Source organism: Podarcis vaucheri, assembly GCF_965113315.1.
Source record: "Podarcis vaucheri genome assembly, chromosome: W".
Classification (NCBI taxonomy): domain Eukaryota; kingdom Metazoa; phylum Chordata; class Lepidosauria; order Squamata; family Lacertidae; genus Podarcis; species Podarcis vaucheri.
Genome location: NC_138757.1, coordinates 6,282,773 through 6,296,064, shown reverse-complemented (window position 1 = coordinate 6,296,064; position 13,292 = coordinate 6,282,773). Strand labels below are relative to the sequence as shown.

General features: G+C 46.7%; 1 pseudogene across 1 annotated transcript in view; it reads right to left on the bottom strand.

Annotated features, from left to right (window-relative positions):
- The window catches only part of LOC309523252 (H/ACA ribonucleoprotein complex subunit DKC1-like), a 36,628-nt pseudogene extending 28,626 nt beyond the window's left edge, over positions 1–8,002 (bottom strand). Inside the window, exon 1 of the transcript XR_014224651.1 lies at positions 7,708–8,002. The product of XR_014224651.1 is annotated as an H/ACA ribonucleoprotein complex subunit DKC1-like (transcript). The remainder of the gene's footprint in view (positions 1–7,707) is intronic.
- Positions 8,003–13,292: the final 5,290 nt, after the last annotated feature.

The window sequence follows — 13,292 nt, the reverse complement described above, 5'->3', positions numbered from 1 at the left end:
AACCGGGCGGTAATTGGATAGATCTAAAGGATCTAATGATGTTTTCTTTAAGAGTGGGCGCACCACTGCCTCCTTCAGTTCCCCTGGGAATGTCCCTGTGCCAAGGGAGGGCCCGCACCTCGTCTGGACACGCTCTAATCAGCCAAGACGGGCACGGGTCGAGAGGACAAGTGGTGGGCTTTCCAGCTCGGAGGAGTCTGTCCACATCGGCTGGGGATATCTGGTCGAAGTGGTCCAATACTGGACCCGAGGACAGTCGAGGGGCCTCCAGTTCCTTTATTGTATCCAAATTGGCAGGGAGGTCATGGCGGAGCGACAAGACCTTCTCCGCAAAAAAGCTCGCAAATGCCTCACAGCCGTGTGTCAATTTGTTATTTAAATTTGGCTGTCCCTCAAGGGACGTTAAAGACCTGATTATGCTAAATAATTGCGCTGGGCGAGAGCTAGCGGATGCAATGGAGGCCGAGAAGTATGACTTCTTAGCAGCCTTCACCGCCATCTCGTAGGTTTTCATAAAAGCCCTATAAGATGTTCTTGAGGCTCCGTCACGGGCACCCCGCCATACTCGCTCTAGCCGTCTGAGGTCCCGCTTCATTTTCCGGAGCTCCTCGGTAAACCAGGGAGCCCGGTTTCTGCGGGGTCGCAGAGGGCGCTTAGGTGCGATCTCATCGATGGCTGCCAGGAGCTGGGCATTCCAGCCCTCAACAAGCTCAGTCAATGAGTCGCCAGGGGGAGCAAGGTCCCGCAAGGCTTGGCGGAATCTCTCAGGGTCCATCAGCCTCTGCGGGCGAGCCCAAATTGGCTCGCCACCTAAGCAGGGTGGGGGTGGAAAGTCAATCCTGGCTTTCAGAGCGTAGTGATCAGACCATGGCACCTTCGTCGAAGGAGACATGATCACATCTATACCGACGCCAAAGATCAAATCCAGCGTGTGGCCTGCTTGATGTGTGGGACCCGAAACAAACTGGGAGAGCCCTAGTGTCGCCATGGAAGACACCAGGTCCAGAGCCTGTGAGGAGGGAGTGGCATCAGCATGGATGTTGAAGTCCCCCAATACCAATAGGTTAGGGAACTCCAAGGCCCAGCCGGCCACCGCCTCCAATAGGCCTGACAGGGTGGCTGCTGGTGCGCTAGGTGGCCGGTACACCAGCCAGACATCCAAGCTCTCCTCGGAGCCCCACACTAGGCCAACACATTCGATGCCGGGGATCGATGGCGATGGTAGAGCCCTGAAAGGACAATCTTCCCGGATTAATAATGCCACCCCTCCCCCCGGCCCACAGTCCGCGACTGGTGGAGGACAGAGAAACCCGGGGGCGCCATCTCTCGTAAGGGAACTGTTGCCCCTTCGCGCACCCAGGTCTCCGTCACACAAGCCAGGTCGACCCCCTGCGAGATAAAGAAATCTCGCAGGGTGGCGGTTTTATTGCCTATAGACCTGGCATTGCACAGCACCAGTGACGGAGGTGAGTAATCCTTGCTCACCCTACCCTCGTCCCTCGGGATGGGGCGCAGATTGGAAAGGGTACGAGCGTATCCATATCTCGATCCCCTTCGCCTGTAACATCTGCCCCCACCGCCATACCTCCCTCGCCCCTCCACGGTAGCAATCCCAGGCCTCATAGTAACCTCCATTGATGGCAATTAATATTATTCTTTCGCAGCCTAGAACAATAAAACCTTGAAACAATAAAAACAAAAAACAAAAACAACCCAGAAAACAATAAAACAATACAAACAAAAACTGCAAAAATTACAAATTCATCAAAATCCAACAAATTCCCCAGCCCACCCAAACATCCATCCCACCCCCATATATAGAATCGAAAGGGAAAGGGAAATATTAAAAAACAAAAACAAAACATGTTAAAAAGAGCTCTGCACTCCTCCGGGTCCTCCTGGGCAGCAGCAGCATCAATGGCAACAACCATCCTTGTGAGGCCCCACCCTGGGCCAGATAGTAAGTGGCAGGAGCAGTCCTTGTGAGGCCTGTCAGGCCCTCCCTAGGCCAGGTGGTAAGTGGCAAGAAGGAGCAGGGCCCTCAGGCACTCACGCAGGAGAGTCTTCCTGGGCAGCAGAGCAGTCCTTGTGAGGCCCCAGGCCCCGCCCCAAGCCAGATGGTAAGTGGCAAGAGCAGGGCCCTCAGGCACTCACCACAGGGGAGTTTTCCTGGGCAGCAGAGCAGTCCTTGTGAGGCCCCAGGCCCCGCCCCAAGCCAGATGGTAAGTGGCAAGAGCAGGGCCCTCAGGCACTCACCACAGGGGAGTCTTCCTGGGCAGCAGAGCAGTCCTTGTGAGGCCCCAGGCCCCACCCCAAGCCAGATGGTAAGTGGCAAGAGCAGGGCCCTCAGGCACTCACCACAGGGGAGTCTTCCTGGGCAGCAGGAAGATATAATAAGATATTAGAGAAGATAAGAGACGGTGAAAAGAGGCTCAGACTTAATCCAAAGTCAAAAGAAGTGCTAAGAGAAATTAAATTTCACCAAACACAATATGCGAAATTGATTAACCAAGAAGTGGAGTGGAAAATTAAACAAATGAGGCAAAGATCGTTCGAATCAGCAAATAAATGTGGAAAACTATTAGCATGGCAGTTGAAAAAGAGACAAAAATTGAACTTTGTTACCAATCTGGAGGTTGAAGGAGAAAGTATTCAGAAACCAGAAGAAATTAGAAAGTGTTTTCAGAGATATTTTAAAAAATTATTTACTCAAGGGCCCCAGGCAGAGTCTGAGATAGGCCAATTCATAAAAATAAATGGATTACAAAAGCTATCACAAGAGAAACAATCAATACTGAATTATAGGATAACACAGCAGGAAATTGAAAGTGCCATTCAGAATATGCAATTAGGTAAATCCCCAGGCCCAGATGGACTTACCTCCAAGTATTATAAGACATTGAAGGACTATTTGATCCAACCACTAATGGAGGTATGCAATCAGATTATGGAGGGGAAGGGGGCACCAGAATCGTGGAAAGAAGCATTCATCACTTTGATACCGAAAGTGGAATCTGAAAAGTCTCATCTTAAGAACTACCGTCCCATCTCACTCCTAAACGTGGATTATAAAATTTTTGTTGATATTCTGGCAAGCAGATTTAAAAAGGTTTTAAATGAGGTAATTCATAAAGATCAGGCAGGCTTTCTCCCTGGTAGACATATGTCTGATAACACCAGGAATATTATTGATATTTTGGAACTATTGCAGACAAATATGAACACGAAAGCAGTGTTAATCTTTATAGACGCAGAGAAGGCCTTTGACAACATCTCTTGGAAATTTATGAAGAAAAATTTGGAAGGGATGGGAGTGGGACGGGCGTTCCAAAATGGTATAGAAGCAATCTACTCAGAGCAAAAGGCTAAACTTATAGTGAATAATGTGGTGACAGAAGAGTTTAAGATTGAAAAAGGGACACGACAGGGGTGCCCCTTATCCCCTCTTTTATTTATTTCAGTCCTGGAGGTGCTGCTCAATGTGATTAGGAAGGACCAGTTGGTGGAAGGAATACAGGTCGGAGCGAAACAATATAAACTGAAAGCTTTTGCGGATGATTTGGTTTTAACATTACAGGAGCCAGAATCTAGTACAAAAAGAGCTTTAGAACTAATTAACGAGTTTGGTCGGGTGGCGAGATTTAAGCTGAATAAACAAAAAACTAAGGTTTTGGGGAAAAACTTGACACCTTCAGAAATAGAGGGGTTTCAGAAAGAAACGGAGCTAAATGTGGTTAAAAAGGTGAAATACCTGGGGGTAAATTTGTCTGGTAAAAACTTGAACTTATTTAAAGACAATTATGAGAAATGTTGGTCAGAAAACAAAAAAGATTTAGAAATTTGGTCAAGACTAAAACTTTCCTTGTTGGGAAGAATAGCAGCCGTAAAGATGAATGTATTGCCAAGGATGTTGTTTCTGTTTCAAACCCTACAGATTGTGGACAGAGTGGAATGTTTTGGAAAGTGGCAGAAAGATATCTCGAAGTTTGTCTGGCAGGGCAAAAAGCCCAGGATAAAATTTAAAATATTAACAGATGCGAAAGAAAGAGGGGGATTTGCCCTGCCGGACTTAAGGTTATATTATGAAGCTGCATCTTTCTGCTGGATGAAAGATTGGTTTTTACTAGAAAACACTGATGTCCTAGATCTGGAAGGGTTTAACAATGCTTTTGGATGGCATGCATATCTGTGGTACGACAAGGTAAAGGTTCACAAATTGTTTAAAAACCACATTGTCAGGAGAGCTTTATTTATTGTCTGGACTAAATATAAGGACTTGTTCGAAAATAAAACACCGAGGTGGCTCTCACCAATAGAGGCAAAGGCCACAAAAAGACTTAATATGGAGGTTGGTTGGGCAAAATATTGCGAGATAATAGAAAAAATCGGAGATAATTGGAGATTGCAGAGTTTGGACAAACTAAAAAACAAGGTGCGAGACTGGTCACATTATGCCCAAATTCAATATAACTTTAAGATATAGTACGTCCCGGGGTGTGTGTGTGAGAGCGGACACACTTTCCAGGAAGCCAGAGTACATGGTAGGGGAAGGACCACCTGTGGCCAAGCAAATGTTCCAAGAAGACAGATGGTCATGTGGGGGAGCAATGACAGGGGAGAAAGAACTGGTTGGGCTCACCGGACACGATGAGTTCGCTCAGACTAAAATTAGGGAACTTAGAGATGGAAAAGAGGGAAATGGAGGTTTTGAGGAAAAGGGAGGGCTCTTGTACTACAAAGGGGCACTGTATGTACCAGGGGAGCCACTGAGGGCAAAAATCCTTAGACAGCTCCATGACAACCCCACAGCTGGGCATTTTGGGCAGCATAAGACCATGCTACTAGTCACCAGACAGTTCTGGTGGCCCAAGGTAAGGGAGGATGTACGGGAATATGTCCGAGGGTGCGACAGGTGTCAGAGGGCCAAAGGGGAAAGAGCAGCACCGACGGGGTTACTGGAACCCTTACCGACACCAGGGAGGCCCTGGGAGGTGGTGTCCATAGATTTTATGACAGATCTGCCCAAGTCAAGGGGAAAGACAGCGGTGATGTGGTGGTTGATCTACTGACCAAAATGTGCCACTTTGTGGCATGTTCCCACGCGGTGACAGCCGAGGAGACTGCCAAGCTGTTCACGGATCACATTTTTAGGCTGCATGGGACTCCACTGAGGGTCGTCTCCGATCGCAGGAGACAGTTTAGTAAACTCATGAGCCTGCTGCAGGTGGAGGTGAGCTTCTCAACGGCTAGACACCCAGAAACCAACGGGCAGGCCGAGAGAGCGAACGGCATATTGCAGCAGTACCTACGCTGCTACGTCAGTGAGAGGCAGCATGATTGGGTAGAGAAATTGGCACTAGCTGAGTTTGCATATAACAATGCTGAACATGTGTCCACAGGGATGAGCCCCTTTATGGCCAACTACGCGTGTCACCCCAGGGCCTTCCCAGGGCGCGAGGAGGAGGAATGGAGTGTGCCAGCGGCAGAGCAATTCACAGAAGAGATGGAGGCTTTGCACCAGCAACTCCAGCTGAATTTGGAGAGGGCAAAAGAAGTATCTAAAAAGCAGGCAGACAGGCACCACAGGCCAGGGGAGGTCATACAGGTGGGGGACAGGGTGTTGTTGTCATCCCAGGGGTTGCCCTTAAGAGGGGGGTGCAAAAAATTGCAGCCTAGACGGCTGGGGCCCTTTGAGTTAATCCAGCAGGTCAAACCAGTGACATTTAGGCTGAAATTGCCGGACAGCATGAGGATACATCCGGTGTTCCATAGCTCCCTGCTTTCGCATTACAGGGAGGGGCAGGGCTTCCCAGGAAGGGAGGAAGGGGTGTCCACCCATCCACATGCAGAGGAGAGGGAACGCTGTAATGAAGCAACGGAAATACTCGATTCCAGGTGGAGAGGGCACCAGGTAGAGTACTTGGTGGCCTGGGAGGGGGAACCCAGCTCAGAAAACACGTGGGTTCCCGCAAGATCCATCACAGAGGAATATCTTATTAATATGGTTGTGAGGAAGGTGCAGGGGAGGTTGTATTTCCTGAGAATGCTCAGGGGACTGAATCTATCCCAGCACCTACTTCTGTCCTATTATCATAGTACCATCGAGAGTGTCTTAACCTATAGTATATTATCGTGGTATGGGGGCAGCTCTGAAACGGATAAAAAAGCTTTACAGCGAACAATTAAAATTGCCCAGAACGTTATTGGGCTCCGACTACCAACCCTGGATGAGATCTTCACGTCTCGCATCTTGAAGAAGTCACATAATATTCTGAGAGATCCCACCCACCCTGCTCACAACTTCTTTGAACTATTGCCTTCGGGCAGAAGATATAGGACAATGAAAACACGAACCACACGCCTTCTGAATAGTTTCTATCCAAGAGCTCTGATTGCACTAAACTACGATCTCAGGGCCAGTTGCAAGGTTTAGTAAGTAGGGAGTAGAAGGAATGAGATAGGTTTTAGGTTATGTTATGCTTTTAATAGGTCATGCTATATTCTGGATTATGTTATGTTTTATAGATTATGTTTAAATAGGATGAGAGTTCGGAGATACGTGCAAATGTATATGTGAACCCGGTCTTTGGGTGGGTGTTTGATTTTCGTTGTTGTGTATACTGTGTATATACGGACAATGACAGTAAATTTATCTAAATCTAAATCTAAATATCTGGTGGAGAAGTTCCATGCTTTGTTCCCACATAAGCCGAAACCCCAAGCGAGGTTCTTGAAAGTGGTGTTCGGACCCACGGACGAGGAGGAGGACTTCGTAGGTTTCCCACCCTCAGGGGAGGAGGAAGGACCCGGGGACGAGGTTGGGGAATTGTTTAAGGGGGAGGAATCTGACTGGGACGTCCAACCAGCTGAGAGAAACACGGGAGGATGGGAAGCAGTTTTTGAATCCACGGAGGATGATGACTATTCTTTCCGGGGTTTTCCTCCATCGCCCGCCAACACTCAGGAGGAGGAGACAGTTAGAGACCCCACCAATTGGGGGGGGGGTCTTGAGGAGGGGGTGGATGTCAGGGAACTGCTATCAGCTCAGAGGCGAGAGGTGGAAGGGCAGCTGGGTTACAGGGAGCCTCCAAAGATCGTGAGAAGCAGCACTTCCTCCACAGAGGAGGGAAGCCCCGCCTCTAGTGGGGAAGGTATGCAGGGCTTGGAGGATGCAAGAGAGAGCCAAGACACCGTGCATGAGCAAAGCGGGGGGGGGGAGGCAGGTCCCCCTTTAACCACAGAGAGGGGAGGCGTTGGATGGGGGTCAAGAGACTACTCTGTTGGGGAAAGTTTAAGGACCGCCCATTCTCAGATTCTGTTAGTGACTGAGCAAGACATGGAATTGAGACCTTCTGCACTGTAAATATTTTTGCACCAATAATATAGCCTTTAAAAAGACCAGTGGGGATCTTGCCTGTTCGCTCTCAAGCAACCATGCCGGTAGGCATAACACACTAGTTTTATTCACCTGTAACAAATGGTCAATAATGGTTTCTGTGCAATTAGTCTCATAGGGGTCATGGATGATTTTTGTGGGTTGGGGGAGAGAACTGGCAGAAACAAAGCTTCCTGTCTTTGACATCTCCCAACTACTCAATCTCCCAAAGTTTAATTACCAGAACAGGGGAATCAGCCTTCTACTGAACTCTACTCTACTCACTTAGGGTAGTGACAATCATGTGCTCTGACGCATACCCTGCAACGTACCTTCTCTCCCATGACCCCGGATCGCACTAGCCGGAGCTCCTGCATCTGACCTCCAACTCCCAGCAACAAGCCCAGGTGCATGCACAATGTCCGGATATAGGTCCCAGCTTCACAGCTCACCCAGAAGATACCAGAGAACAGGGCAGAGTCAAAGCAGATGTGTGAGTTATGGAGTTCTGTTGACTTAAAAGAGTTCGAACAGAAAGCATCCATGAGCCATCAGTATTGGGTGATAGATTTAAGTCATCTTTGCACTGTGTGCTATGCGATCTGTTTTGCATCATTTGGTTCAGTAAACACCTCCGACCAGGGGTTGTTAACCTATGGCCTTTCAGATTTTGCTGAGTTACAACTCCCATCGTACCTGAACATCAACCATGCTGGCTGGGGCTATTGGGAACTGTAGTTCAGGAACAACTGGAGGTCCACAAGTTAGACACCCAAGGAAACACCCCAAGAAAACACAAGACTTCACACCGGTCAAGGAAGTGATCTAGTCACCCAGAGCAGTGTATAAAAAATTGGAGAAGAAAGGCTGGAGAGGCTTAGGAAGTAACCTAGAAAGGGTTTCCGGGAGGGGGGGGGAGAATATTTTTTTTTTCAATTTCTCAAAGCTCAGCTTCTGCTTTGCAGATATGATTTGAGCATAAGCTCATGATTTAAGGCACATTAACTTGTGGCCCTTCAGATGCTGGTGCACTCTTCAATCAGCCCCAGCTAGCATGGCTAATGGTGGGGGATGAAGAGAACTATAGTCCAACAGTATCTGGAGTGTCCCTGGTTCCCACCCACAGCCCTTCAAAGTGTGCATTAAAAGAAAACCAGTCATACTGCACAGTGGCGGATATTCATGTTCTGGTACCAGGGGGGCGGAGAGCAGGTGGGGGCGTGGCTGGTGCATGTCCCAGGGGCATTGCACCCAGCGCGTGGGGGGGGGCAGCTGCGATGGCATCCCACTGGGATCACGCTGCCGGGGGCAGTGCGCTCCCCCGCCAGTGATACTGCAGACATCATATAAAACAGTTTCATTACCCAATCTTTCTGGATCATATTCTACCAATTTGCTCTCATAGATTGTTCAGACTCTCAGCTGCCTCTTCACTGCAGCAATGAGTGGGGGCCGCTGGAAGAGGGCACCAGTCAGCGTTTCTATTGCCTGCAGAAGGAAGCAAATCAGATACCACTTTAAAATGCTTGCACCCTTGTGGTAATACACGATTGACACATGCAAGGAAGAATGAAATTTCAGGTCTTTTCCCCAAACACACCAAGCTCCATTTTATCAACTGCATTCACCAAGTATATTTAACTTTGGTTTGGTACGATGTGGTCTTAAGAAGCTTAATGCTAAGACTAAGTTAAAGCAGTTATGGTAATGCAAAACCATGAGTTGGCAAAACATATGGCTAAATCAAGGAAAGCAGGGAGCTGTACTCAACTAGTTTGATCATTAATCACCAAGGTTACCAAAGAACAAAATGAACTCAAATTGCTACCTGCAGTGCTGAGCAATGGTGCACACTCTGCTTTACAAGTATGCACAGAATGTTCCTGGGAAATTCCAACTGATCTTTAAAGAAACCACCACCATGCAGGCAGCTCAACTTCTTTAAAGTAGCTATGAACCTGCTCCCAGATCAGAGACCACTAAATCAATCTTTGTTGTTGTTGCCCCTCCCCCCGCCCCCCCCCAGCATCTCTAGCAATGACAAGGGTGGCTTCAATACCATGCGGCTATAGGCAGTCAGAGCTGTCATTAATCTTAGAAAACCAAGGCCCAAATAAAAGGAGCCTCAATTATGCTTGCTCTATGTCTACTCTGTAGGTAGCTGGAAGCTGCACAGCACCAAGAACCTAGAACAGAAATCCTGATGTTGCAGGAAGCATAGAACAGCACCACTCAGCGAATGGATAAAACAGCATCATCACTCTGCTTAGAACACAATCCCAGAACACTGTCCCTTCCCATACATGTGAACAGTTTTCAAGGGACACAGAACTACCATCCAAAGTATACTTCCCATAGCAAACAGGACAGACTGAGACTGGCAATTTGAGCTCTGATTCACAACAAAGAGAAACATTCCAAAGATTATAAGCCAAAAAAATATGTATTCATTTTTAAAAATTTATATCCTGCCTTTTTTCCACCATGGAACCCAGAACAGCATACCTGTGGGTCCTAGAAAGGTATCTACCCAGCAGAAAGTGAAACAAGCGACAATTTGCTTTGTGCTACCACTTTTGGTCTGAAGCAACAGTAAATTACTCTTGAAAATTGAAACATACTGATTTGTTTTTGCATCTAGTTTTTGTTTGTGATTATTTTAACAGTGATTTATTGTGGCATTTTAAACAACATTCATGCCTGCTGCATGCTACCCTGATATCCATGTGAAGAAATAGTTGCTATAATCATAACTCCTACAGCTAAATTTAATATGGGAAAAGTTTCTACTGCCATCATTCACACTGATGTTCATGACCACCCACACATCCCCTACCTCAAATTTTCCTGCCTAGCAGAGACTTACCCTTGACAGCTGAACCTCACTCTCAATTGCATTGTGCAGCCGAACAATTCCCACATACAGTGGTGCCCCGCAAGACGAATGCCTCGCAAGACGGAAAACCCGCTAGATGAAAGGGTTTTCCGTTTTGGAGGTGCTTCGCAAAACGAATTTCCTATGGGCTTGCTTTGCAAGACGAAAATGTCTTGCGAGTTCCTGCGGGGTTTTTTCTCCCCCCCCCCTTTTCCCAAGCCGCTAAGCCGCTTATCAGCTGATCCGAAGCCGCTTAGCCGCTTAACAGCTGATCCCCTAAGCCGCTTAACAGCTGATCCGCTAAGCCGCTTATCAGCTGATCCGCTAAGCCGCTTATCAGCTGATCCGCTAAGCCGCTTATCAGCTGATCCGCTAAGCCCGCTAAGCCGCTAATGGGCTTGCTTCGCAAGACGAAAAAACCGCAAGACGAAGAGACTCGCGGAACGGATTCTTTTCGTATTGCGAGGCACCACTGTACTCTTTGCCTGGAAGACGACAGAAGAGTAGTCAGGAGAGGCCACTTTAATTTACTTTTTTCACCATACCGGTGATTGTGCTGTTTCTATGTCTAGCAATATGCTTCTAGGCTTGATAAAGAGACAAAGCAGATGGTATACCTGCACTCTGTTGAGACAAGCGTGTTGCTCGCTCAGTGCATACAATCAGGCACCCAGTCACTTTGGGGTCGAATGTGCTACTATGCCCTGTCTTCTCAACACGTAGGATGCGGTGGATCCAGGCCACCAATTCATGGGAAGAAGGGTTAGAAGGTTTGTCCAGATTGATGAAGCCCGTCCTGGAAGAGAACCACAGGGACTGTTAACAACAATCTATATAGGTGTGGACTCTGCTTGCTCTTCAAAGAACAAACCTGAATTAGGACCCAAATCTACCTTAAAACAAGACATACTAATAACCTAAACTTTGAGATTAGCATTACCCGCAACTAGGGATTTCAAGCAGGATCCAGTGTCCATGGAAATACTGAATTGTGATGCTAATTTTGTGCTTGATACTGTATGCCACATTTTTTTGGCATACGGTTCTAGTAACACAGCTTCAACCCTTTTTTACCTACCCTCCTACCTGTTTGCTAACTAGCAAACAGTTTGTGACTAACAATTTTTAAATTATAAATTACATGGCACAGTGAAGGTTAAGAGACATTGTGCCAAACAAAAGCATTCATGGATAGAACAAAGAAACTACGGTAACTGGCAGGTATATAGCAAGAATAAAAAATCCTCCAAAACATAATAGTAGGGTAAACAGAATATCCAGCACCCCAAACTCTGCAGCTGTGATACAAAGCAATATGTAAGGACCAATGTATGCAAGTCAGTATACAGGCGGCAATCATTTCAGGCACCAAATGGTGTGCAATTGCCAATATGCAGATCCTTTTGAACCTTGAAAAGGGAAGAACGGGGGCAAAACAAGTTGCACTTATGTGCACTTGGCTGATGTGCATGGAGGATGGTAATGGCTGTCACCTCCAGAGAAAATCCTGGAAGAGTTAAAGTGGGCAGTGGAGCCCCAGCCACAACTTGTGTTCATCTAAGCCTCATTTGTGCCTTTCCCAAGTGTTTAATAACTAACCTACCTCCCCCAGATTACAGAAGGAACACCATGTGGGGAAAATCTACTCTTAAGCTCTATCTTGTCTTATTTTACATACTTGCCAATCTCTCTTTTTAAGGGATTTCAACCAGAAGGAAGGGGTGTGTAGTGTGCTGTCCTCGCATTCAACTTGTCCAAGTTCTACAAAAATCCAAAGCAAGCAAGAATTAATAAACAATTAATGCTATGGCGTTCTTAGGTTGGAGCCAAATCTCAATGTCTTAAAACTCATTGGAACTATTTGATATAGAACAAGTTGCTCGGCCCATTAAAAAAACCAATCATATAACTGGTTAAGATTTGTTCTCAAAAGGAAAATCAATCCTCCTTTAGATGGAGATTGAATGAAGGCATATTAGATGATAAAATATTTTTGGAAAAAGCAAAAAAGGTTCTTAGAGACTATTTTGATTTGAATCTTAACGTGGGTACGAGGCAGCAAGTAGTGTGGGATGCTAATAAGGCAATGATGAGGGGACTGTTTGTCCAACAAAATGCAACTCAAAAGAAATTAAGAGAAAAAAGGAAAAGAGAAATTTTGGGTGCAATATTAGAAAAAGAATTAGTTAAAAAACCAAAGAAAGAATCAGTTAAACAAGCAATCAAATTATTACAAACATAATATTCAATATGAGAGCAAGAGTAAGATAGATCAATATTTAAAAAAACAGTAACTTACCAAAAATAAAAGAAGAAAAGCTCAGACTTTTATATGACCAAATAACAGTGCAGCAAGTGTCACAAGCAATAAACCAAGCAAAAACAGGGAAATCAGGGTGAACAGCTTGTGATTCCCCTAGAAGACACTATTAATGAGATCTTAAGATCAGGCGAAATCCCAGAGACATGGAAAGAAGCATATATACCATTAATTCCAAAGCAAGATTCAGATTTGACCCTATTAAAAAATTATAGACCTATTTCATTATTAATCAATGATTATAAATTATTTGCATACTGTCAGGGAACTGCCATCAGTGCCGGAGGGAGAGAGCAAAAGCCAGAGGGATTATAGAGAGCCCCCAGGGATCGGGAGAAGCAGCTCCTCTTCTGGGGAAGAGAATAAACGCAGCTCCAGTGGAGAGGGGGTGCAGGAGTCGGATGTGGCGAGGCGGTCCCACGACTCCTTGCCTGGGACAAGCGGGGAAGGAAGGGGTCCTCCGCTGCCCGCGCCCTCTCTGCGCAGAAGGCTTTCATGCAGAGAGGGAAGGCGGAGACTGGGCATCAAGGAACTTCTTTGCTGGAAGAAGTTTAAGAAACGCCCACTCACGGATTCTGCCAGCGATTGAGGCGGCCAGGGGTGAGTGGCTCTCCGGACAGATAAAGTTTACATTAGCAGCCAGCCAGGGAGAGGTTTGCCCTGCTTGCGCACAAGCAACCCCTTGTAAACCTAACAGCAATCCGTGAGTCTCTGACGTTGCT